The 26,048-nt window shown below is 49.6% G+C and overlaps 4 non-coding genes across 4 annotated transcripts; all 4 read left to right on the forward strand.

Annotated features, from left to right (window-relative positions):
- The first annotated feature begins 11,257 nt into the window (after positions 1 to 11,257).
- Positions 11,258 to 11,340, forward strand: TRNAL-UAA (transfer RNA leucine (anticodon UAA)). Its single transcript has one exon. It is a non-coding gene; the product is annotated as a tRNA-Leu (tRNA).
- A 907-nt stretch (positions 11,341 to 12,247) lies between these two features.
- On the forward strand, positions 12,248 to 12,330 carry TRNAL-UAA (transfer RNA leucine (anticodon UAA)). Its single transcript has one exon. It is a non-coding gene; the product is annotated as a tRNA-Leu (tRNA).
- A 911-nt stretch (positions 12,331 to 13,241) lies between these two features.
- Positions 13,242 to 13,324, forward strand: TRNAL-UAA (transfer RNA leucine (anticodon UAA)). Its single transcript has one exon. It is a non-coding gene; the product is annotated as a tRNA-Leu (tRNA).
- A 909-nt stretch (positions 13,325 to 14,233) lies between these two features.
- TRNAL-UAA (transfer RNA leucine (anticodon UAA)) lies at positions 14,234 to 14,316 on the forward strand. Its single transcript has one exon. It is a non-coding gene; the product is annotated as a tRNA-Leu (tRNA).
- Positions 14,317 to 26,048: the final 11,732 nt, after the last annotated feature.

Genomic DNA, 26,048 nt, shown 5'->3' on the forward strand with positions numbered 1-26,048 from the left:
AGGCGGTATATAGGGGCCCATGGCAGATTAGGGGCCTGGCAGCAGCTATGTGAGGCCCGTAATCTGCCTGCACCCTATGTCAAAAAATTTAACACACCAGCAGTGTGAAGAGACCTGAAAGTGGCACATGGCAGCAGAGTGTGGCGATGGAGACAGCAGCAATGGGAGGCCGTACAGGGACCCATGAGAGACTCTGGACTTGGCAGCAGCATGAGGAGACGGTATATAGGGGCCCATGGCAGATTAGGGGCCTGGCAGCAGCTATGTGAGGCCCGTAATCTGCCTGCACCCTATGTCAAAAAATTAAACACACCAGCAGTGTGAAGAGACCTGAAAGTGGCACATGGCAGCAGAGTGTGGCGATGGAGACAGCAGCAATGGGAGGCCGTACAGGGACCCATGAGAGACTCTGGACTTGGCAGCAGCATGAGGAGGCGGTATATAGGGGCCCATGGCAGATTAGGGGCCTGGCAGCAGCTATGTGAGGCCCGTAATCTGCCTGCACCCTATGTCAAAAAATTTAACACACCAGCAGTGTGAAGAGACCTGAAAGTGGCACATGGCAGCAGAGTGTGGCGATGGAGACAGCAGCAATGGGAGGCCGTACAGGGACCCATGAGAGACTCTGGACTTGGCAGCAGCATGAGGAGGCGGTATATAGGGGCCCATGGCAGATTAGGGGCCTGGCAGCAGCTATGTGAGGCCCGTAATCTGCCTGCACCCTATGTCAAAAAATTTAACACACCAGCAGTGTGAAGAGACCTGAAAGTGGCACATGGCAGCAGAGTGTGGCGATGGAGACAGCAGCAATGGGAGGCCGTACAGGGACCCATGAGAGACTCTGGACTTGGCAGCAGCATGAGGAGGCGGTATATAGGGGCCCATGGCAGATTAGGGGCCTGGCAGCAGCTATGTGAGGCCCGTAATCTGCCTGCACCCTATGTCAAAAAATTAAACACACCAGCAGTGTGAAGAGACCTGAAAGTGGCACATGGCAGCAGAGTGTGGCGATGGAGACAGCAGCAATGGGAGGCCGTACAGGGACCCATGAGAGACTCTGGACTTGGCAGCCGCATGAGGAGGCGGTATATAGGGGCCCATGGCAGATTAGGGGCCTGGCAGCAGCTATGTGAGGCCCGTAATCTGCCTGCACCCTATGTCAAAAAATTAAACACACCAGCAGTGTGAAGAGACCTGAAAGTGGCACATGGCAGCAGAGTGTGGCGATGGAGACAGCAGCAATGGGAGGCCGTACAGGGACCCATGAGAGACTCTAGACTTGGCAGCAGCATGAGGAGGCGGTATATAGGGGCCCATGGCAGATTAGGGGCCTGGCAGCAGCTATGTGAGGCCCGTAATCTGCCTGCACCCTATGTCAAAAAATTTAACACACCAGCAGTGTGAAGAGACCTGAAAGTGGCACATGGCAGCAGAGTGTGGCGATGGAGACAGCAGCAATGGGAGGCCGTACAGGGACCCATGAGAGACTCTGGACTTGGCAGCAGCATGAGGAGACGGTATATAGGGGCCCATGGCAGATTAGGGGCCTGGCAGCAGCTATGTGAGGCCCGTAATCTGCCTGCACCCTATGTCAAAAAATTAAACACACCAGCAGTGTGAAGAGACCTGAAAGTGGCACATGGCAGCAGAGTGTGGCGATGGAGACAGCAGCAATGGGAGGCCGTACAGGGACCCATGAGAGACTCTGGACTTGGCAGCAGCATGAGGAGGCGGTATATAGGGGCCCATGGCAGATTAGGGGCCTGGCAGCAGCTATGTGAGGCCCGTAATCTGCCTGCACCCTATGTCAAAAAATTTAACACACCAGCAGTGTGAAGAGACCTGAAAGTGGCACATGGCAGCAGAGTGTGGCGATGGAGACAGCAGCAATGGGAGGCCGTACAGGGACCCATGAGAGACTCTGGACTTGGCAGCAGCATGAGGAGGCGGTATATAGGGGCCCATGGCAGATTAGGGGCCTGGCAGCAGCTATGTGAGGCCCGTAATCTGCCTGCACCCTATGTCAAAAAATTTAACACACCAGCAGTGTGAAGAGACCTGAAAGTGGCACATGGCAGCAGAGTGTGGCGATGGAGACAGCAGCAATGGGAGGCCGTACAGGGACCCATGAGAGACTCTGGACTTGGCAGCAGCATGAGGAGGCGGTATATAGGGGCCCATGGCAGATTAGGGGCCTGGCAGCAGCTATGTGAGGCCCGTAATCTGCCTGCACCCTATGTCAAAAAATTAAACACACCAGCAGTGTGAAGAGACCTGAAAGTGGCACATGGCAGCAGAGTGTGGCGATGGAGACAGCAGCAATGGGAGGCCGTACAGGGACCCATGAGAGACTCTGGACTTGGCAGCAGCATGAGGAGGCGGTATATAGGGGCCCATGGCAGATTAGGGGCCTGGCAGCAGCTATGTGAGGCCCGTAATCTGCCTGCACCCTATGTCAAAAAATTAAACACACCAGCAGTGTGAAGAGACCTGAAAGTGGCACATGGCAGCAGAGTGTGGCGATGGAGACAGCAGCAATGGGAGGCCGTACAGGGACCCATGAGAGACTCTAGACTTGGCAGCAGCATGAGGAGGCGGTATATAGGGGCCCATGGCAGATTAGGGGCCTGGCAGCAGCTATGTGAGGCCCGAAATCTGCCTGCACCCTATGTCAAAAAATTTAACACACCAGCAGTGTGAAGAGACCTGAAAGTGGCACATGGCAGCAGAGTGTGGCGATGGAGACAGCAGCAATGGGAGGCCGTACAGGGACCCATGAGAGACTCTGGACTTTACAGCAGCATGAGGAGGCGGTATATAGGGGCCCATGGCAGATTAGGGGCCTGGCAGCAGCTATGTGAGGCCCGTAATCTGCCTGCACCCTATGTCAAAAAATTAAACACACCAGCAGTGTGAAGAGACCTGAAAGTGGCACATGGCAGCAGAGTGTGGCGATGGAGACAGCAGCAATGGGAGGCCGTACAGGGACCCATGAGAGACTCTAGACTTGGCAGCAGCATGAGGAGGCGGTATATAGGGGCCCATGGCAGATTAGGGGCCTGGCAGCAGCTATGTGAGGCCCGTAATCTGCCTGCACCCTATGTCAAAAAATTAAACACACCAGCAGTGTGAAGAGACCTGAAAGTGGCACATGGCAGCAGAGTGTGGCGATGGAGACAGCAGCAATGGGAGGCCGTACAGGGACCCATGAGAGACTCTAGACTTGGCAGCAGCATGAGGAGGCGGTATATAGGGGCCCATGGCAGATTAGGGGTCTGGCAGCAGCTATGTGAGGCCCGTAATCTGCCTGCACCCTATGTCAAAAAATTAAACACACCAGCAGTGTGAAGAGACCTGAAAGTGGCACATGGCAGCAGAGTGTGGCGATGGAGACAGCAGCAATGGGAGGCCGTACAGGGACCCATGAGAGACTCTGGACCTAGCAGCAGCATGAGGAGGCGGTATATAGGGGCCTATGGCAGATTAGGGGCCTGGCAGCAGCTATAGGAGGCCCGTAATCTGCCAGCACCCTATGTCAAAAAATTAAACACACCAGCAGTGTGAGGAGACCTGAAAGTGGCACATGTTTGAGGCATGATTCATGGCGGATTTAGTCAGTTGTGTCAGGAACTGGTGGTTTGAAATCCAGACTAATCCACGCCTGATTCATTTTCACAAACGTGAGTCTCTCCACACTTTGGGTGGACAGTCGTGTCCTCCGCGGAGTTACAATACCTCCTGCCGCACTAAACACGCGCTCCGATGCCACGCTACTGGCCGGGCATGACAGCCTTTCAAGGGCAAATTCAGCTAGTTGGGGCCAAAGGTCAAGTTTCGTTGCCCAGTAGTCAAGGGGATTGTCTACCTCGGTTGGCAGGGTGCTGTCCAAGTAGGCCCAAGCCTGTTGTTTGAGCTCCTGCTCCAGGTCCACCTGATGCTGCTGCTGCTGCTGCGGCTGGTTAGTAGTTTCCTCACTGCGCTGGTGAAGAAAGCTACTCATCATCGACTGCAGACTGAGGCAGCCGCTGCTGGTGGAGCTGCCACTGCTCCTACCACCCCACCCCTCCCCTGCTGCCATGCCAGCGGAACGCGAGCGCACAGGGCCCACAGTGTCTGAGGATGGACGTTGGCGCACAAAGGCAGAGACCAACTGACTACATAGGTGGTTTTTATAGTACGTAATTTTGGCCTCCCTCTCAGCAGGTGTGAAAAAGGCCACCATTTTGGACCGGTAGCGAGGGTCCAACAAGGTGGACAGCCAAAAGTCATCCCTCTGTCTGATGGTTATTATTCGGCTGTCGCTACGCAAGCAACCGAGCATGCTATGGGCCATTTGTGCCAAGGAATGCGAGGGACTCCCTGCCTCCATCTCCACAGCATACTGCCACGGTGCGTCTGGGTCCTCTGTCTCCTCCTCCTCCTCCTCTACCAGATGCTCCTGCTCCTCCACTCCTGTCCGCTGAGTGGAAAAACCACCCATTTCACTCAATAATTCCTGAGCACAAATGTCCTCCTCTACCTCCTCCTCTTCTTCCTGTCCTGCCCCCACAGGGGTCATGTGGCGTTGAGATCTGTGCGCCACGTCTACCGCACCCTGACCAGCCATTGTTAACAGCATTTGTTCCAGGACGTGCAACAGAGGAATGACGTCGTTCATCCCATAGTCCTGCCGACTCACGAATAGCGTGGCCTTCTCAAAGGGCCTGAGCAAGCGGCAGGTGTCACGCATGAGCTGCCAATGGCTGACATCTAAGTTACACAGGGGAGTACCTTTATCCGCTTGTAACATCAGGAAATCGGTGATGGCCTTTCGCTGCTCGTAAAGGCGGTCTAACATGTGTAGGGTTGAATTCCACCTTGTTGCAACGTCGCAGATCAGGCGATGCTGTGGAATTCCGTTCTGCCGCTGCAGCTCAATGAGGGTGTTCTTTGCGGTGTAGGAATGGCTGAAATGCATGCACAGTTTACGTGACATTTTAAGGATGTCTTGCAGTGGGATGGTGGATTTTAGGAACCGCTTGACAACCAGATTGAACACGTGAGCCATGCATGGCGCATGGCACAACCTTCCTTGACGCAGAGCAGACACCATGTTCTTTCCGTTGTCAGTCAACATGGTTCCGATTTTTAGTTTGCGCGGAGACAGCCATCTGTCGATTTCTCTGTTCATTACACTCAGAAGTTCCTCCCCTGTGTGACTACGTTCGCCAAGGCATACCAGGTGCAGCACAGCGTGACACCGTTGCGCCCTGCACATGTGATATGCCGGTCGGGTAATGGGACTTGGCACGGGGGTGGCGGCTGAGGACACGGCGGAAAAAGAGGTGGTAGAGGCGGACATGCTTGCTGGACCAAGGACGTGCAAACGTGGAGGCAAAAGCGTCGTGACCTGTCCAAGTTGCTGGTGCGGCTGTGCCGGCACCACGTTCACCCAGTGGGCCGTAAATGACATGTACTGTCCCTGACCGTAGTTACAGCTCCACACGTCGGCGCTGCCGTGCACTTTGGCAGAGACCGACATGCTCAAAGACTGGCCCACCATCTCTTCTACATGTGAATGCAGGGCTGGCACTGCCTTTTGGGCAAAGAAATGACGGCTTGGCACTCTCCACCGCGGCGCGGCACAAGCCATCATTTCTCGGAAAGGTGCTGAGTCCACCAGTTGGAAAGGGAGGGACTGCAGCACCAGCAACTTGGACAGGAGGACGTTCAGCTTTTGCACCGTCGGGTGCGTGCTCGCAAACTGTTGTCTCTTGGATACGGATTCCAAGAAAGACTGTTGACGGAATCCGAGAAGAGGAGTAGCAGGAGAAGGAGCATCTGAACGAGCGGAAGATGCCAACGAGCGACAACTCCCCTCAGCAGAGGTGTTGGAGCCTTGACTGGCTGATAGAGGGCGATTGACGACGTCGGGTGACGGAGCAAGTAACGGAGCGGGTGATGGAGCGGGGGCTGGGGCAGGCAGAACCGCCGTATGTTTATCACGGTTTTCCCAGGCCACCGAATGGTGACGCTGCATATGCTGACGCAACGCTGTAGTCCCAACATGGGCCCCCTGGCCACGCTTGCATTTCTGGCCACATAGTCGACATACGGCTACGTTTACTTCCTCGGGCGGCTTGAGGAAAAATTGCCACACCACCGAGTAGGAAACTTTGCCCCCGCTACTCTTCACTGGCTGACTGCTACTTCCTCCGTGCGCACCGGCACCACTACTGGCCGTGGTGGTAGGCTGCAGTGGAGCTGGTGCTCTACTCCGTGGACGTTTGGCTCCACTGACACTGATGCGACCCTGCTGCTGTCTCCTGGGCAACCCACCGACTGTTTTGCTCGCTGCCAAGCTGCCACCCTCTTCTCCTGATGATGCGGAAGAAATTGCCTGATGACGACGAGGCTGCCAAGTGCGATCAACCTCCTCATCATCAAGTAGGGTCTCCGCCTCACTACTAGCCCCCTCGGCTGCGTCTGGGTCAGGAGACAGACCTGTCTCTAGACCGGCTACCGAGCCACTCTCCTCGCCAGTACTTGTTCGCTTGGCTGCTGAAAAGGCCGATGTCTCCCCCCGTTCCTGACCGCCCTCTGTTAGCTCTTCCTCACTGTACAGTGGGGCTGAGCCCACAGCATGCGATACTTCGCTTGGTGAGGGAACAGCAAAGGACAGGGGCAGGTAGAGGACACGTGATTTCAGTGGGCTTGCTCCCGGGCCATGCCAACTAATGGTTGTGTCTGACGTACCCACCGACCGTTGGCTGTAGGTGTCAGAGGTGACCTGGGAAGAGGAAGACGACCGAGCCAACCAATCAATGACGGCAGGGTTGTCGGTGGAGACACGACCGCTGGATGACACCGGGAGCACTGGCCTCTGGCTGCGAATACTGCTGCCTCGACCCCTTCCTCTGCTGCCACGTCTGCTCGCTCCTAAAACATTGCCTCCTCTGCCACTCCTCTGCATGTTGTCTGACATACTATTTAATTCAACGATTAGGTGTCCCTGAGTAACAATTCTCTGGCACTCAGTAACAATTCTGTCTGTCCCTGAGTATGAATTCTGTGGCCCTGAGTAACAATTCTGTGTCTGTGCGAGTAACAATTCTGTGTCTGTGCGAGTAACAATTCTGTGTCTGTGCAAGTAACAATTTTGTGTCTGTGCGAGTAACAATTCTCTGGCACTCAGTAACAATTCTGTCTGTCCCTGAGTAACAATTCTCTGGCACTCAGTAACAATTCTGTCTGTCCCTGAGTAACAATTCTCTGGCACTCAGTAACAATTCTGTCTGTCCCTGAGTATGATTTCTGTGTCCCTGAGTAACAATTCTGTGTCTGTGCGAGTAACAATTCTGTGTCTGTGCAAGTAACAATTTTGTGTCTGTGCGAGTAACAATTCTCTGGCACTCAGTAACAATTCTGTCTGTCCCTGAGTAACAATTCTCTGGCACTCAGTAACAATTCTGTCTGTCCCTGAGTATGAATTCTGTGGCCCTGAGTAACAATTCTGTGTCTGTGCGAGTAACAATTCTGTGTCTGTGCAAGTAACAATTTTGTGTCTGTGCGAGTAACAATTCTCTGGCACTCAGTAACAATTCTGTCTGTCCCTGAGTAACAATTCTCTGGCACTCAGTAACAATTCTGTCTGTCCCTGAGTAACAATTCTCTGGCACTCAGTAACAATTCTGTCTGTCCCTGAGTAACAATTCTCTGGCACTCAGTAACAATTCTGTCTGTCCCTGAGTATGAATTCTGTGGCCCTGAGTAACAATTCTGTGTCTGTGCGAGTAACAATTCTGTGTCTGTGCAAGTAACAATTTTGTGTCTGTGCGAGTAACAATTCTCTGGCACTCAGTAACAATTCTGTCTGTCCCTGAGTAACAATTCTCTGGCACTCAGTAACAATTCTGTCTGTCCCTGAGTAACAATTCTCTGGCACTCAGTAACAATTCTGTCTGTCCCTGAGTATGAATTCTGTGGCCCTGAGTAACAATTCTGTGTCTGTGCGAGTAACAATTCTGTGTCTGTGCAAGTAACAATTTTGTGTCTGTGCGAGTAACAATTCTCTGGCACTCAGTAACAATTCTGTCTGTCCCTGAGTAACAATTCTCTGGCACTCAGTAACAATTCTGTCTGTCCCTAAGTAACAATTCTCTGGCACTCAGTAACAATTCTGTCTGTCCCTGAGTATGAATTCTGTGGCCCTGAGTAACAATTCTGTGTCTGTGCGAGTAACAATTCTGTGTCTGTGCAAGTAACAATTTTGTGTCTGTGCGAGTAACAATTCTCTGGCACTCAGTAACAATTCTGTCTGTCCCTGAGTAACAATTCTCTGGCACTCAGTAACAATTCTGTCTGTCCCTGAGTAACAATTCTCTGGCACTCAGTAACAATTCTGTCTGTCCCTGAGTATGAATTCTGTGGCACTGAGTAACAATTCTGTGTCTGTGCGAGTAACAATTCTGTGTCTGTGCAAGTAACAATTTTGTGTCTGTGCGAGTAACAATTCTCTGGCACTCAGTAACAATTCTGTCTGTCCCTGAGTAACAATTCTCTGGCACTCAGTAACAATTCTGTCTGTCCCTGAGTAACAATTCTCTGGCACTCAGTAACAATTCTGTCTGTCCCTGAGTAACAATTCTCTGGCACTCAGTAACAATTCTGTGTCTGTGCGAGTAACAATTCTGTGTCTGTGCAAGTAACAATTTTGTGTCTGTGCGAGTAACAATTCTCTGGCACTCAGTAACAATTCTGTCTGTCCCTGAGTAACAATTCTCTGGCACTCAGTAACAATTCTGTCTGTCCCTGAGTAACAATTCTCTGGCACTCAGTAACAATTCTGTCTGTCCCTGAGTATGAATTCTGTGGCCCTGAGTAACAATTCTGTGTCTGTGCGAGTAACAATTCTGTGTCTGTGCAAGTAACAATTTTGTGTCTGTGCGAGTAACAATTCTCTGGCACTCAGTAACAATTCTGTCTGTCCCTGAGTAACAATTCTCTGGCACTCAGTAACAATTCTGTCTGTCCCTGAGTAACAATTCTCTGGCACTCAGTAACAATTCTGTCTGCCCCTGAGTATGAATTCTGTGGCCCTGAGTAACAATTCTGTGTCTGTGCGAGTAACAATTCTGTGTCTGTGCAAGTAACAATTTTGTGTCTGTGCGAGTAACAATTCTCTGGCACTCAGTAACAATTCTGTCTGTCCCTGAGTAACAATTCTCTGGCACTCAGTAACAATTCTGTCTGTCCCTGAGTAACAATTCTCTGGCACTCAGTAACAATTCTGTCTGTCCCTGAGTAACAATTCTCTGGCACTCAGTAACAATTCTGTCTGTCCCTGAGTATGAATTCTGTGGCCCTGAGTAACAATTCTGTCTGTGCGAGTAACAATTCTGTGTCTGTGCAAGTAACAATTTTGTGTCTGTGCGAGTAACAATTCTCTGGCACTCAGTAACAATTCTGTCTGTCCCTGAGTAACAATTCTCTGGCACTCAGTAACAATTCTGTCTGTCCCTGAGTAACAATTCTCTGGCACTCAGTAACAATTCTGTCTGTCCCTGAGTAACAATTCTCTGGCACTCAGTAACAATTCTGTCTGTCCCTGAGTAACAATTCTGTCTGTCCCTGAGTATGAATTCTGTGGCCCTGAGTAAGAATTCTCTGGCACTCAGTAACAATTCTGTCTGTCCCTGAGTAACAATTCTCTGGCACTCAGTAACAATTCTGTCTGTCCCTGAGTAAAAATTCTGTGGCCCTAATAACGTTTCTGTGGCCCTAAGTAACAATTCTCTGGCACTGAGTGAAAATTCTGTCTGTCCCTGAGTATGAATTCTGTGGCCCTAACTAGCGTTTCTTTGTCCCTAAATAACGATTCTGTGGCCCTCATTAACAAGTCTGTGTCCCTGAGTAATGGTTCTCTGTCCATAAGTAACTTCTCTCTGTCCCCAATTCTCGTTTCTGTGGCCCTAACTCTGTCCCTGTCCCTAGTACAGAGCGGTCTGCCTCTGTTCAATGACTGCAGGCAAATGAAGATTTCCAAAATGGCCGCTATATATACCTCGACCATTACACAGTGCTGGCTGGCTGGCTGCTGATTGGCTGATGCGATCACATGTCGTTGAGGAATGCATTATGGGGCAGCGCGCCTTGTCTGCGCGCCTTCCCCGACATCCCCGCTCCGTCGCCGCACATGTCAGCCGCCATTTTCGGAAAAATTTCGATTCGCGCGTCCGAATTAGGCTGTTTTTCGGATTCGGCACGAATCGAAATTTTTCCAATATTCGACTCGAATTCCACTTCGGATACTTCGATTCGCTCATCTCTAATGAATATCCATGTGGGTTTGAACCCCACTCCTGGAAAACATTTATAGCAGTTGTGACAATTGAAAGCTCTGAAAAAGGTTTTAAAACACACAACATAAGATGAAAATATAGGCTGCTTTCAGCAACTAACAAATGCCTCTTGTTAAATCAAGAAGTCATTTCATCTACTTGAAGTAATATCACCACGTGATCCTTTCGTACAAGCGTGAGAGCAGAAGGTCAAAAAGCTGTGCCAAAGTCGATTTCTTGGCACTGTTGGCTTGACAATGAAATGCCGTTCTGCCAACTTTGAAAAAGTTCACCGTTGGAAACCTAATCAGGTGCTTTGCCAAGAAATCACTTCTAAGAGTTTACTACATTTCCTGACACACTGAAAATTAAAGAAGGATTGTTTATTGGGGAATAAGGCAACAATACCAATAAATAGAGGCAAAAAAAAAGAAAAAAAATCATGTATACAATAACACAAGTTAAAAACGCAAAAAAATAATAATCACCTATAATGAGTACAAAAACCTGGTTCAAGGGTACAAATTGTAGACCTGTCGGACAACAACCTAAGGGTATGCCCTAAAAATGGAAGTTACATACAGGGACTATAAAAAGACTACAAAAGCAATAGTCAGAACAAGTCCCTGTGCTTACTGGTAGAATCATCATTCCAAAGGCTAACAGTCAACCTTCTATACTCTCTTCCAACATGAAAATCAGCACTCTTTTCTCAGATGTCCTGTGCTGCATAGTGAGAGAAATGGCAGAGTGGTTAACTCATGATTGCGAACCAAAGGCTATTGGAGCTTTGTCATCTCATATGGTAATAAGAAACATCCTTCAGAGCAAATCCCTGTTGTGAATGGCAGAGTCAAAAATGAAAGGTAACAGGCCACCTGCAGTGGTTTACGTCAAAGTGAAAAAAAGCACTCTCTCTCAGGGGACAAACAACAGTCACCAGGATGGCCGAGTGGTTAAGGTGTTGGACTTAAGATCCAATGGATGAATATCCACGTGGGTTCAAACCCCACTCCTGGTAAACATTTATAGCAGTTGTGGCAATTGAAAGCTCTGAAAAAGGTTTTAAAACACACAACATAAGATGAAAATATAGGCTGCTTTCAGCAACTAACAAATGCCTCTTGTTAAATCAAGAAGTCATTTCATCTACTTGAAGTAGTATCACCACGTGATCCTTTCGTACAAGCGTGAGAGCAGAAGGTCAAAAAGCTGTGCCAAAGTCGATTTCTTGGCACTGCTGGCTTGACAATGAAATGCCGTTCTGCCAACTTTGAAAAAGTTCACCCTTGGAAACCTAATCAGGTGCTTTGCCAAGAAATCAGTTCTAAGAGTTTACTACATTTCCTGACACACTGAAAATTAAAGAAGGATTGTTTATTGGGGAATAAGGCAACAATACCAATAAATAGAGGCAAAAAAAAAAAAAAAAATGTATACAATAACACAAGTTAAAAACGCAAAAAAATAATAATCACCTATAATGAGTACAAAAACCTGGTTCAAAGGTACAAATTGTAGACCTGTCGGACAACAACCTAAGGGTATGCCCTAAAAATGGAAGTTACATACAGGGACTATAAAAAGACTACAAAAGCACTTGTCAGAACAAGTCCCTGTGTATACTGGTAGAATCATCATTCCAAAGGCTAACAGTCAACCTTCTATACTCTCCTCCAACATGAAAATCAGAACTCTTTTCTCAGATGTGCTGTGCTGCATAGCGAGAGAAATGGCAGAGTGGTTAACTCATGATTGCGAACCAAAAGCTATTGGAGCTTTGTCATCTCATATGGTAATAAGAAACATCCTTCAGAGCAAATTCCTGTTGTGAATGGCAGAGTCAAAAATGAATGGTAAAAGGCCACCTGCAGTGGTTTACATCAAAGTGAAAAAAAGCACTCTCTCACAGTGAACAAACAACAGTCACCAGGATGGCCGAGTGGTTAAGGCGTTGGACTTAAGATCCAATGGATGAATATCCACGTGGGTTCGAACCCCACTCCTGGTAAACATTTATAGCAGTTGTGACAATTGAAAGCTCTGAAAAAGGTTTTAAAACACACAACATAAGATGAAAATATAGGCTGCTTTCAGCAACTAACAAATGCCTCTTGTTAAATCAAGAAGTCATTTCATCTACTTGAAGTAATATCACCACGTGATCCTTTCGTACAAGCGTGAGAGCAGAAGGTCAAAAAGCTGTGCCAAAGTCGATTTCTTGGCACTGTTGGCTTGACAATGAAATGCCGTTCTGCCAACTTTGAAAAAGTTCACCGTTGGAAACCTAATCAGGTGCTTTGCCAAGAAATCACTTCTAAGAGTTTACTACATTTCCTGACACACTGAAAATTAAAGAAGGATTGTTTATTGGGGAATAAGGAAACAATACCAATAAATAGAGGCAAAAAAAAAGAAAAAAAATCATGTATACAATAACACAAGTTAAAAACGCAAAAAAATAATAATCACCTATAATGAGTACAAAAACCTGGTTCAAGGGTACAAATTGTAGACCTGTCGGACAACAACCTAAGGGTATGCCCTAAAAATGGAAGTTACATACAGGGACTATAAAAAGACTACAAAAGCAATAGTCAGAACAAGTCCCTGTGCTTACTGGTAGAATCATCATTCCAAAGGCTAACAGTCAACCTTCTATACTCTCTTCCAACATGAAAATCAGCACTCTTTTCTCAGATGTCCTGTGCTGCATAGTGAGAGAAATGGCAGAGTGGTTAACTCATGATTGCGAACCAAAGGCTATTGGAGCTTTGTCATCTCATATGGTAATAAGAAACATCCTTCAGAGCAAATCCCTGTTGTGAATGGCAGAGTCAAAAATGAAAGGTAACAGGCCACCTGCAGTGGTTTACGTCAAAGTGAAAAAAAGCACTCTCTCTCAGGGGACAAACAACAGTCACCAGGATGGCCGAGTGGTTAAGGTGTTGGACTTAAGATCCAATGGATGAATATCCACGTGGGTTCAAACCCCACTCCTGGTAAACATTTATAGCAGTTGTGGCAATTGAAAGCTCTGAAAAAGGTTTTAAAACACACAACATAAGATGAAAATATAGGCTGCTTTCAGCAACTAACAAATGCCTCTTGTTAAATCAAGAAGTCATTTCATCTACTTGAAGTAGTATCACCACGTGATCCTTTCGTACAAGCGTGAGAGCAGAAGGTCAAAAAGCTGTGCCAAAGTCGATTTCTTGGCACTGCTGGCTTGACAATGAAATGCCGTTCTGCCAACTTTGAAAAAGTTCACCCTTGGAAACCTAATCAGGTGCTTTGCCAAGAAATCAGTTCTAAGAGTTTACTACATTTCCTGACACTGAAAATGAAAGAAGGATTGTTTATTGGGGAATAAGGCAACAATACCAATAAATAGAGGCAAAAAAAAAGAAAAAAAATCATGTATACAATAACACAAGTTAAAAACGCAAAAAAATAATAATCACCTATAATGAGTACAAAAACCTGGTTCAAAGGTACAAATTGTAGACCTGTCGGACAACAACCTAAGGGTATGCCCTAAAAATGGAAGTTACATACAGGGACTATAAAAAGACTACAAAAGCACTTGTCAGAACAAGTCCCTGTGTATACTGGTAGAATCATCATTCCAAAGGCTAACAGTCAACCTTCTATACTCTCCTCCAACATGAAAATCAGAACTCTTTTCTCAGATGTGCTGTGCTGCATAGCGAGAGAAATGGCAGAGTGGTTAACTCATGATTGCGAACCAAAAGCTATTGGAGCTTTGTCATCTCATATGGTAATAAGAAACATCCTTCAGAGCAAATTCCTGTTGTGAATGGCAGAGTCAAAAATGAATGGTAAAAGGCCACCTGCAGTGGTTTACATCAAAGTGAAAAAAAGCACTCTCTCACAGTGAACAAACAACAGTCACCAGGATGGCCGAGTGGTTAAGGCGTTGGACTTAAGATCCAATGGATGAATATCCACGTGGGTTCGAACCCCACTCCTGGTAAACATTTATAGCAGTTGTGACAATTGAAAGCTCTGAAAAAGGTTTTAAAACACACAACATAAGATGAAAATATAGGCTGCTTTCAGCAACTAACAAATGCCTCTTGTTAAATCAAGAAGTCATTTCATCTACTTGAAGTAGTATCACCACGTGATCCTTTCGTACAAGCGTGAGAGCAGAAGGTCAAAAAGCTGTGCCAAAGTCGATTTCTTGGCACTGTTGGCTTGACAATGAAATGCCGTTCTGCCAACTTTGAAAAAGTTCACCGTTGGAAACCTAATCAGGTGCTTTGCCAAGAAATCACTTCTAAGAGTTTACTACATTTCCTGACACACTGAAAATGAAAGAAGGATTGTTTATTGGGGAATAAGGCAACAATACCAATAAATAGAGGCAAAAAAAAGAAAAAAAAATGTATACAATTAGAGATGAGCGAAGTATTCAAAAATTCGATTCGACTGATTCGGCGAATTCGTAGAAAAATTTCGATTCGAGTCGAATATATTCGCTGTGAATTTAACTTAAAAAAGGGTGTTTCTAGGCTTCAGAGAGACTTAATATTAGTGCTGAACACTGTACCTTTAATTTAAATGCCCTTGGAGTCTGCTGGGGAAGAGAAATAATACTGTCAGGCAGTATGACATGCAGATGAGTGCCGTCGATCTTAGAATCACCGCACACTTCACTCATTTGGGTAGTCACGGGGCCAAAACCAGAGTGTGGAGCCACAGTGTGGCGGTGGAGGCAGCAGCAATGGGAGGCCATACAGCACCCTATGACAAAAATGGAAACCACCAGCAGTGTGAGGAGACCTGAAAGTGGCACATGGCAGAGTGTGGCGATAGAGACAGCAGCAATGGGAGGCCGTACAGGGACCCATGACACACTCTGGACCTGGCAGCAGCATGAGGAGGCGGTACAGGGGCCCATGGCAGATTACGGGCCTGGCAGCAGCATGAGGAGTCGGTACGGGGGCCCATGGCAGATTACAGGCCTGGCAGCAGCAATGGGAGGCCGTACAGGGACCCATGACACAATCTGGACGTGGCAGCAGCATGGGGAGGCGGTACAGGGGCCCATGACAGATTACGGGCCTGGCAGCAGCATTTGGAGTCGGTACGGGGGCCCATGACACACTCTGGACCTGGCAGCAGCATGAGGAGGCGGTACAGGGGCGCATGACAGATTACGAGCCTGGCAGCAGCAACTTGGACAGGAGGACGTTCAGTTTCTGCACCGTCTGGTGCGTGCTCGCAAACTGTTGTCTCTTGGAAACGGATTCCAAGAAAGACTGCTGACGGAATCCGTGAAGAGGAGTAGCAGGAGAAGGAGCATCTGAACGAGCGGAATATGCCAACAAGCGACAACAGGGGCCCATGACAGATTAGGGGCCTGGCAGCAGCTATGGGAGGCCCGTAATCTGCCAGCACCCTATGACAAAAAATGGAACCCACCAGCAGTGTGAGGAGACCTGAAAGTGGCACATGGCAGAGTGTGGCGATGGAGACAGCAGCAATGGGAGGCCGTACAGGGACCCATGACACACTCTGGACCTGGCAGCAGCATGAGGAGGCGGTATATAGGGGCCTATGGCAGATTAGGGGCCTGGCAGCAGCTATGGGAGGCCCGTAATCTGCCAGCACCCTATGTCAAAAAATTCTACACACCAGCAGTGTGTGAGACCTGAAAGTGGCACATGGCAGAGTGTGGCGATGGAGACAGCAGCAATGGGAGGCCGTACAGGGACCCATGAGAGACTCTGGACTTGGCAGCAGCATGAGGAGGCGGTATAGGGGCCCATGGCAGATTAGGGGCCTGGCAGCAGCTATGGGAGGCCCGTAATCTGCCAGCACCCTATGACAAAAAATGGAACACACCAGCAGTGTGAGGAGACCTGAAAGTGGCACATGTTTGGGGCATGATTCATGGCGGATTTAGTCAGTTGTGTCAGGAACTGGTGGTTTGAAATCCAGACTAATCCACGCCTGATTCATTTTCACAAACGTGAGTCTCTCCACACTTTGGGTGGACAGTCGTGTCCTCCGCGGAGTTGCAATACCTCCTGCCGCACTAAACACGCGCTCCGATTCCACGCTACTGGCCGGGCATGACAGCCTTTCAAGGGCAAATTCAGCTATTTGGGGCCAAAGGTCAAGGGGATTGTCTACCTCGGTTGGCAGGGTGCTGTCCAAGTAGGCCTAAGCCTGTTGTTTGAGGTCCTGCTCCAGGTCCACCTGATGCTGCTGCTGCTGCTGCTGCTGCGGCTGGTTAGTAGTTTCCTCACTGCGCTGGTGAAGAAAGCTACTCATCATCGACTGCAGACTGAGGCAGCCGCTGCTGGTGGAGCTGCCACTGCTCCTACCACCCCACCCCTCCCCTGCTGCCATGGCAGCGGAACGCGAGCGCACAGGGCCCACAGTGTCTGAGGATGGACGTTGGCGCACAAAGGCAGAGACCAACTGACTACATAGGTGGTTTTTATAGTACGTTATTTTGGCCTCCCTCTCAGCAGGTGTGAAAAAGGCCACCATTTTGGAACGGTAGCGAGGGTCCAACAAGGTGGACAGCCAAAAGTCATCCCTCTGTCTGATGGTTATTATTCGGCTGTCGCTACGCAAGCAACCGAGCATGCTATGGGCCATTTGTGCCAAGGAATGCGAGGGACTCCCTGCCTCCATCTCCACAGCATACTGCCACGGTGCGTCTGGGTCCTCTGTCTCCTCCTCCTCCTCCTCTACCAGATGCTCCTGCTCCTCCACTCCTGTCCGCTGAGTGGAAAAACCACCCATTTCACTCAATAATTCCTGAGCACAAGTGTCCTCCTCTACCTCCTCCTCTTCTTCCTGTCCTGCCCCCACAGGGGTCATGTGGCGTTGAGATCTGTGCGCCACGTCTACCGCACCCTGACCAGCCATTGTTAACAGCATTTGTTCCAGGACGTGCAACAGAGGAATGACGTCGTTCATCCCATAGTCCTGCCGACTCAGGAATAGCGTGGCCTCCTCAAAGGGCCTGAGCAAGCGCAGGTGTCACGCATGAGCTGCCAATGGCTGACATCTAAGTTACACAGGGAGTACCTTTATCCGCTTTTAACATCAGGAAATCGGTGATGGCCTTTCGCTGTTCGTAAAGGCGGTCTAACATATGTAGGGTTGAATTCCACCTTGTTGCAACGTCACAGCATGAGGAGTCGGTACGGGGGCCCATGGCAGATTACGTGCCTGGCAACAGCAATGGGAGGCCCGTAATCTGCCAGCACCCTATGTCAAAAAATTCAACACACCAGCAGTGTGAGGAGACCTGAAAGTGGCACATGGCATGAGACACTGTGGACCTGGCAGCAGCATGAGGAGGCGGTATATAGGGGCCCATGGCAGATTAGGGGCCTGGCAGCAGCTATGGGAGGCCCATAATCTGCCAGCACCCTATGTCAAAAAATTCTACACACCAGCAGTGTGTGAGGAGACCTGAAAGTGGCACATGGCAGAGTGTGGCGATGGAGACAGCAGCAATGGGAGGCCGTACAGGGACCCATGACAGACTCTGGACCTGGCAGCAGCATGAGGAAGCGGTATATAGGGGCCTATGGCAGATTAGGGGCCTGGCAGCAGCAATGGGAGGCCCGTAATCTGCCAACACCCTATGTCAAAAAATTCTACACACCAGCAGTGTGTGAGGAGACCTGAAAGTGGCACATGGCAGAGTGTGGCGATGGAGACAGCAGCAATGGGAGGCCGTACAGGGACCCATGACAGACTCTGGACCTGGCAGCAGCATGAGGAAGCGGTATATAGGGGCCTATGGCAGATTAGGGGCCTGGCAGCAGCTATAGGAGGCCCATAATCTGCCAGCACCCTATGTCAAAAAATTAAACACACCAGCAGTGTGAGGAGACCTGAAAGTGGCACATGGCAGAGTGTGGCGATGGAGACAGCAGCAATGGGAGGCCGTACAGGGACCCATGACAGACTCTGGACCTGGCAGCAGCATGAGGAGGCGGTATATAGGGGCCCATGGCAGATTAGGGGCCTGGCAGCAGCTATGGGAGGCCCATAATCTGCCAGCACCCTATGTCAAAAAATTCTACACACCAGCAGTGTGTGAGGAGACCTGAAAGTGGCACATGGCAGAGTGTGGCGATGGAGACAGCAGCAATGGGAGGCCGTACAGGGACCCATGACAGACTCTGGACCTGGCAGCAGCATGAGGAAGCGGTATATAGGGGCCTATGGCAGATTAGGGGCCTGGCAGCAGCTATAGGAGGCCCATAATCTGCCAGCACCCTATGTCAAAAAATTCAACACACCAGCAGTGTGAGGAGACCTGAAAGTGGCACATGGCATGAGACACTGTGGACCTGGCAGCAGCATGAGGAGGCGGTATATAGGGGCCCATGGCAGATTAGGGGCCTGGCAGCAGCTATGGGAGGCCCATAATCTGCCAGCACCCTATGTCAAAAAATTCTACACACCAGCAGTGTGTGAGGAGACCTGAAAGTGGCACATGGCAGAGTGTGGCGATGGAGACAGCAGCAATGGGAGGCCGTACAGGGACCCATGACAAACTCTGGACCTGGCAGCAGCATGAGGAAGCGGTATATAGGGGCCTATGGCAGATTAGGGGCCTGGCAGCAGCAATGGGAGGCCCGTAATCTGCCAACACCCTATGTCAAAAAATTCTACACACCAGCAGTGTGTGAGGAGACCTGAAAGTGGCACATGGTAGAGTGTGGCGATGGAGACAGCAGCAATGGGAGGCCGTACAGGGAACCATGAGAGACTCTGGACCTGGCAGCAGCATGAGGAAGCGGTATATAGGGGCCTATGGCAGATTAGGGGCCTGGCAGCAGCTATAGGAGGCCCATAATCTGCCAGCACCCTATGTCAAAAAATTAAACACACCAGCAGTGTGAGGAGACCTGAAAGTGGCACATGGCAGAGTGTGGCGATGGAGACAGCAGCAATGGGAGGCCGTACAGGGACCCATGACAGACTCTGGACCTGGCAGCAGCATGAGTAAGCGGTATATAGGGGCCTATGGCAGATTAGGGGCCTGGCAGCAGCAATGGGAGGCCCGTAATCTGCCAACACCCTATGTCAAAAAATTCTACACACCAGCAGTGTGTGAGAAGACCTGAAAGTGGCACATGGCAGAGTGTGGCGATGGAGACAGCAGCAATGGGAGGCCGTACAGGGACCCATGAGAGACTCTGGACCTGGCAGCAGCATGAGGAAGCGGTATATAGGGGCCTATGGCAGATTAGGGGCCTGGCAGCAGCTATAGGAGGCCCATAATCTGCCAGCACCCTATGTCAAAAAATTAAACACACCAGCAGTGTGTGAGGAGACCTCAAAGTGGCACATGTTTGAGGCATGATTCATGGCGGATTTAGTCAGTTGTGTCAGGAACTGGTGGTTTGAAATCCAGACTAATCCACGCCTGATTCATTTTCACAAACGTGAGTCTCTCCACACTTTGGGTGGACAGTCGTGTCCTCCGCGGAGTTACAATACCTCCTGCCGCACTAAACACGCGCTCCGATGCCACGCTACTGGCCGGGCATGACAGCCTTTCAAGGGCAAATTCAGCTAGTTGGGGCCAAAGGTCAAGTTTCGTTGCCCAGTAGTCAAGGGGATTGTCTACCTCGGTTGGCAGGGTGCTGTCCAAGTAGGCCCAAGCCTGTTGTTTGAGCTCCTGCTCCAGGTCCACCTGATGCTGCTGCTGCTGCTGCGGCTGGTTAGTAGTTTCCTCACTGCGCTGGTGAAGAAAGCTACTCATCATCGACTGCAGACTGAGGCAGCCGCTGCTGGTGGAGCTGCCACTGCTCCTACCACCCCACCCCTCCCCTGCTGCCATGGCAGCGGAACGCGAGCGCACAGGGCCCACAGTGTCTGAGGATGGACGTTGGCGCACAAAGGCAGAGACCAACTGACTACATAGGTGGTTTTTATAGTACGTTATTTTGGCCTCCCTCTCAGCAGGTGTGAAAAAGGCCACCATTTTGGAACGGTAGCGAGGGTCCAACAAGGTGGACAGCCAAAAGTCATCCCTCTGTCTGATGGTTATTATTCGGCTGTCGCTACGCAAGCAACCGAGCATGCTATGGGCCATTTGTGCCAAGGAATGCGAGGGACTCCCTGCCTCCATCTCCACAGCATACTGCCACGGTGCGTCTGGGTCCTCTGTCTCCTCCTCCTCTACCAGATGCTCCTGCTCCTCCACTCCTGTCCGCTGAGTGGAAAAACCACCCATTTCACTCAATAATTCCTGAGCACAAATGTCCTCCTCTACCTCCTCCTCTTCTTCCTGTCCTGCCCCCACAGGGGTCATGTGGCGTTGAGATCTGTGCGCCACGTCTACCGCACCCTGACCAGCCATTGTTAACAGCATTTGTTCAAGGACGTGCAACAGAGGAATGACGTCGTTCATCCCATAGTCCTGCCGACTCACGAATAGCGTGGCCTCCTCAAAGGGCCTGAGCAAGCGGCAGGTGTCACGCATGAGCTGCCAATGGCTGACATCGAAGTTACACAGGGGAGTACCTTTATCCGCTTGTAACATCAGGAAATCGGTGATGGCCTTTCGCTGTTCGTAAAGGCGGTCTAACATGTGTAGGGTTGAATTCCACCTTGTTGCAACGTCGCAGATCAGGCGATGCTGTGGAATTCCGTTCTGCCGCTGCAGCTCAAGGAGGGTGTGCTTTGCGGTGTAGGAATGGCTGAAATGCATGCAAAGTTTACGTGACATTTTAAGGATGTCTTGCAGTGGGATGGTGGATTTTAAGAACCGCTTGACAACCAGATTGAACACGTGAGCCATGAATGGCGCATGGCACAACCTTCCTTGACGCAGAGCAGACACCATGTTCTTTCCGTTGTCGGTCAACATGGTTCCGATTTTCAGTTTGCGCGGAGACAGCCATCTGTCGATTTCTCTGTTCATTACACTCAGAAGTTCCTCCCCTGTGTGACTACGTTCGCCAAGGCATACCAGGTGCAGAACAGCGTGACACCGTTGCGCCCTGCACATGTGATATGCCGGTCGGGTAATGGGACTTGGCACGGGGGTGGCGGCTGAGGACACGGCGGAAGAAGAGGTGGTAGAGGCGGACATCTTTGCCGGACCAAGGACGTGCAAACGTGGAGGCAAAAGCGGCGTGACCTGTCCAAGTTGCTAGTGCGGCTGTGACGGCACCACGTTCACCCAGTGGGCCGTAAATGACATGTACTGTCCCTGACCATAGTTACAGCTCCACACGTCGGCGCTGCCGTGCACTTTGGCAGAGACCGACATGCTCAAAGACTGGCCCACCATGTCTTCTACATGTGAATGCAGGGCTGGCACTGCCTTTTTGGCGAAGAAATGACGGCTTGGCACTCTCCACCGCGGCGCGGCACAAGCCATCATTTCTCTGAAAGGTGCTGAGTCCACCACTTGGAAAGGGAGGGACTGCAGCACCAGCAACTTGGACAGGAGGACGTTCAGCTTTTGCACCGTCGGGTGCGTGCTCGCAAACTGTTGTCTCTTGGAAACGGATTCCAAGAAAGACTGCTGACGGAATCCGTGAAGAGGAGTAGCAGGAGAAGGAGCATCTGAACGAGCGGAAGATGCCAACGAGCGACAACTCCCCTCAGCAGAGGTGTTGGAGCCTTGACTGGCTGATGGAGGGCGATTGACGTCGGGTGACGGAGCAAGTAACGGAGCGGGTGATGGAGCGGGGGCTGGGGCGGGCAGAACCGCCGTATCTTTATCACGGTTTTCCCAGGCCACCAAATGGCGACGCTGCATATGCTGCCGCAACGCTGTAGTCCCAACATGGGCCCCCTGGCCACGCTTGACTTTCTGGCCACATAGTCGACATACGGCTACGTTTACTTCCTCGGGCGGCTTGACGAAAAATTGCCACACCGCCGAGTAGGAAACTTTGCCCCCGATACTCCTCACTGGCTGACTGCTGCTTCCTCCGTGCACACCGGCACCACTACTGGCCGTGGTGGTAGGCTGCAGTGGAGCTGGTGCTCTACTCCGTGGACGTTTGGCTCCACTGACACTGCTGCGACCCTGCTGCTGTCTCCTGGGCAACCCACCGACTGTTTTGCTCGCTGCCAAGCTGCCACCCTCTTCTCCTGATGATGCGGAAGAAATTGCCTGATGACGACGAGGCTGCCAAGTGCGATCAACCTCCTCATCATCAAGTAGGGTCTCCGCCTCACTACTAGCCCCCTCGGCTGCGTCTGGGTCAGGAGACAGACCTGTCTCTAGACCGGCTACCGAGCCACTCTCCTCGCCACTACTTCTTCGCCTGGCTGCTGAAAAGGCGGATGTCTCCCCCCGTTCCTGACCGCCCTCTGTTAGCTCTTCCTCACTGTACAGTGGGGCTGAGCCCACAGCATGCGATACTTCGCTTGGTGAGGGAACACCAAAGGACAGGGGCAGGTAGAGGACACGTGATTTCAGTGGGCTTGGTCCCGGGCCATGCCAACTAACGGTTGTGTCTGACGTACCCACCGACCGTTGGCTGTAGGTGTCAGAGGTGACCTGGGAAGAGGAAGACGACCGAGCCAACCAATCGACGACGGCAGGGTTGTCGGTGGAGACACGACCGCTGGATGACACCGGGAGCACTGGCCTCTGGCTGCGAATAGTGCTGCCTCGACCCCTTCCTCTGCTGCCACGTCTGCTTGCTCCTAAAACATTGCCTCCTCTGCCACTCCTCTGCATGTTGTCTGACATACTCTTTAATTAAACGATTATGTGTCGCTGAGTAACAATTCTGTGTCCCTGAGTAACAATTCTGTGTCTGTGCGAGTAACAATTCTGTGGCCCTAAGTAACAGTTCTGTGGCCCTCAGTAACAATTCTGTGTCCCTGATTAACGTTTCTGTGGCCCCAAGTAACAGTTCTGTGGCCCTCAGTAACAATTCTGTGTCTGTGCGAGTAACAATTCTGTGTCTGTGCGAGAAACAATTCTGTGGCCCTAAGTAAAGTTTCTGTGGCCCTAAGTAACAATTCTCTGGCACTCAGTAACAATTCTGTCTGTCCCTGAGTAACAATTCTCTGGCACTCAGTAACAATTCTGTCTGTCCCTGAGTAAAAATTCTGTGGCCCTAAGTAAAGTTTCTGGGGCCCTGAGTAACAATTATCTGGCACTCAGTAACAATTCTGTCTGTCCCTGAGTAACAATTCTCTGGCACTCAGTAACAATTCTGTCTGTCCCTGAGTAAAAATTCTCTGGCCCTAAGTAAAGTTTCTGTGGCCCTGAGTAACAATTCTCTGGCACTCCGTAACAATTCTGTCTGTCCCTGAGTAACAATTCTCTGGCACTCAGTAACAATTCTGTCTGTCCCTGAGTAAAAATTCTGTGGCCCTAATTAAAGTTTCTGTGGCCCTAAGTAACAATTCTCTGGCACTCAGTAACAATTCTGTCTGTCCCTGAGTAACAATTCTCTGGCACTCCGTAACAATTCTGTCTGTCCCTGAGTAACAATTCTCTGGCACTCAGTAACAATTCTGTCTGTCCCTGAGTAAAAATTCTGTGGCACTCGGTAACAATTCTGTCTGTCCCTGAGTAACAATTCTCTGGCACTCAGTAACAATTCTGTCTGTCCCTGAGTAAATATTCTGTGGCCCTAATTAAAGTTTCTGTGGCCCTAAGTAACAATTCTCTGGCACTCAGTAACAATTCTGTCTGTCCCTGAGTAACAATTCTCTGGCACTCAGTAACAATTCTGTCTGTCCCTGAGTAACAATTCTCTGGCACTCAGTAACAATTCTGTCTGTCCCTGAGTATGAATTCTGTGGCCCTGAGTAACAATTCTGTGTCTGTGCGAGTAACAATTCTGTGTCTGTGCAAGTAACAATTTTGTGTCTGTGCGAGTAACAATTCTCTGGCACTCAGTAACAATTCTGTCTGTCCCTGAGTAACAATTCTCTGGCACTCAGTAACAATTCTGTCTGTCCCTGAGTAACAATTCTCTGGCACTCAGTAACAATTCTGTGTCTGTGCGAGTAACAATTCTGTGTCTGTGCAAGTAACAATTTTGTGTCTGTGCGAGTAACAATTCTCTGGCACTCAGTAACAATTCTGTCTGTCCCTGAGTAACAATTCTCTGGCACTCAGTAACAATTCTGTCTGTCCCTGAGTAACAATTCTCTGGCACTCAGTAACAATTCTGTCTGTCCCTGAGTAACAATTCTCTGGCACTCAGTAACAATTCTGTCTGTCCCTGAGTATGAATTCTGTGGCCCTGAGTAACAATTCTGTGTCTGTGCGAGTAACAATTCTGTGTCTGTGCAAGTAACAATTTTGTGTCTGTGCGAGTAACAATTCTCTGGCACTCAGTAACAATTCTGTCTGTCCCTGAGTAACAATTCTCTGGCACTCAGTAACAATTCTGTCTGTCCCTGAGTAACAATTCTCTGGCACTCAGTAACAATTCTGTCTGTCCCTGAGTATGAATTCTGTGGCCCTGAGTAACAATTCTGTGTCTGTGCGAGTAACAATTCTGTGTCTGTGCAAGTAACAATTTTGTGTCTGTGCGAGTAACAATTCTCTGGCACTCAGTAACAATTCTGTCTGTCCCTGAGTAACAATTCTCTGGCACTCAGTAACAATTCTGTCTGTCCCTAAGTAACAATTCTCTGGCACTCAGTAACAATACTGTCTGTCCCTGAGTATGAATTCTGTGGCCCTGAGTAACAATTCTGTGTCTGTGCGAGTAACAATTCTGTGTCTGTGCAAGTAACAATTTTGTGTCTGTGTGAGTAACAATTCTCTGGCACTCAGTAACAATTCTGTCTGTCCCTGAGTAACAATTCTCTGGCACTCAGTAACAATTCTGTCTGTCCCTGAGTAACAATTCTCTGGCACTCAGTAACAATTCTGTCTGTCCCTGAGTATGAATTCTGTGGCACTGAGTAACAATTCTGTGTCTGTGCGAGTAACAATTCTGTGTCTGTGCAAGTAACAATTTTGTGTCTGTGCGAGTAACAATTCTCTGGCACTCAGTAACAATTCTGTCTGTCCCTGAGTAACAATTCTCTGGCACTCAGTAACAATTCTGTCTGTCCCTGAGTAACAATTCTCTGGCACTCAGTAACAATTCTGTCTGTCCCTGAGTAACAATTCTCTGGCACTCAGTAACAATTCTGTGTCTGTGCGAGTAACAATTCTGTGTCTGTGCAAGTAACAATTTTGTGTCTGTGCGAGTAACAATTCTCTGGCACTCAGTAACAATTCTGTCTGTCCCTGAGTAACAATTCTCTGGCACTCAGTAACAATTCTGTCTGTCCCTGAGTAACAATTCTCTGGCACTCAGTAACAATTCTGTCTGTCCCTGAGTATGAATTCTGTGGCCCTGAGTAACAATTCTGTGTCTGTGCGAGTAACAATTCTGTGTCTGTGCAAGTAACAATTTTGTGTCTGTGCGAGTAACAATTCTCTGGCACTCAGTAACAATTCTGTCTGTCCCTGAGTAACAATTCTCTGGCACTCAGTAACAATTCTGTCTGTCCCTGAGTAACAATTCTCTGGCACTCAGTAACAATTCTGTCTGTCCCTGAGTATGAATTCTGTGGCCCTGAGTAACAATTCTGTGTCTGTGCGAGTAACAATTCTGTGTCTGTGCAAGTAACAATTTTGTGTCTGTGCGAGTAACAATTCTCTGGCACTCAGTAACAATTCTGTCTGTCCCTGAGTAACAATTCTCTGGCACTCAGTAACAATTCTGTCTG

Source organism: Staurois parvus, unplaced genomic scaffold, assembly GCF_062004578.1.
Source record: "Staurois parvus isolate SC_StPar_1 unplaced genomic scaffold, SC_StPar_1.0 ptg000390l, whole genome shotgun sequence".
NCBI classification, from domain to species: domain Eukaryota; kingdom Metazoa; phylum Chordata; class Amphibia; order Anura; family Ranidae; genus Staurois; species Staurois parvus.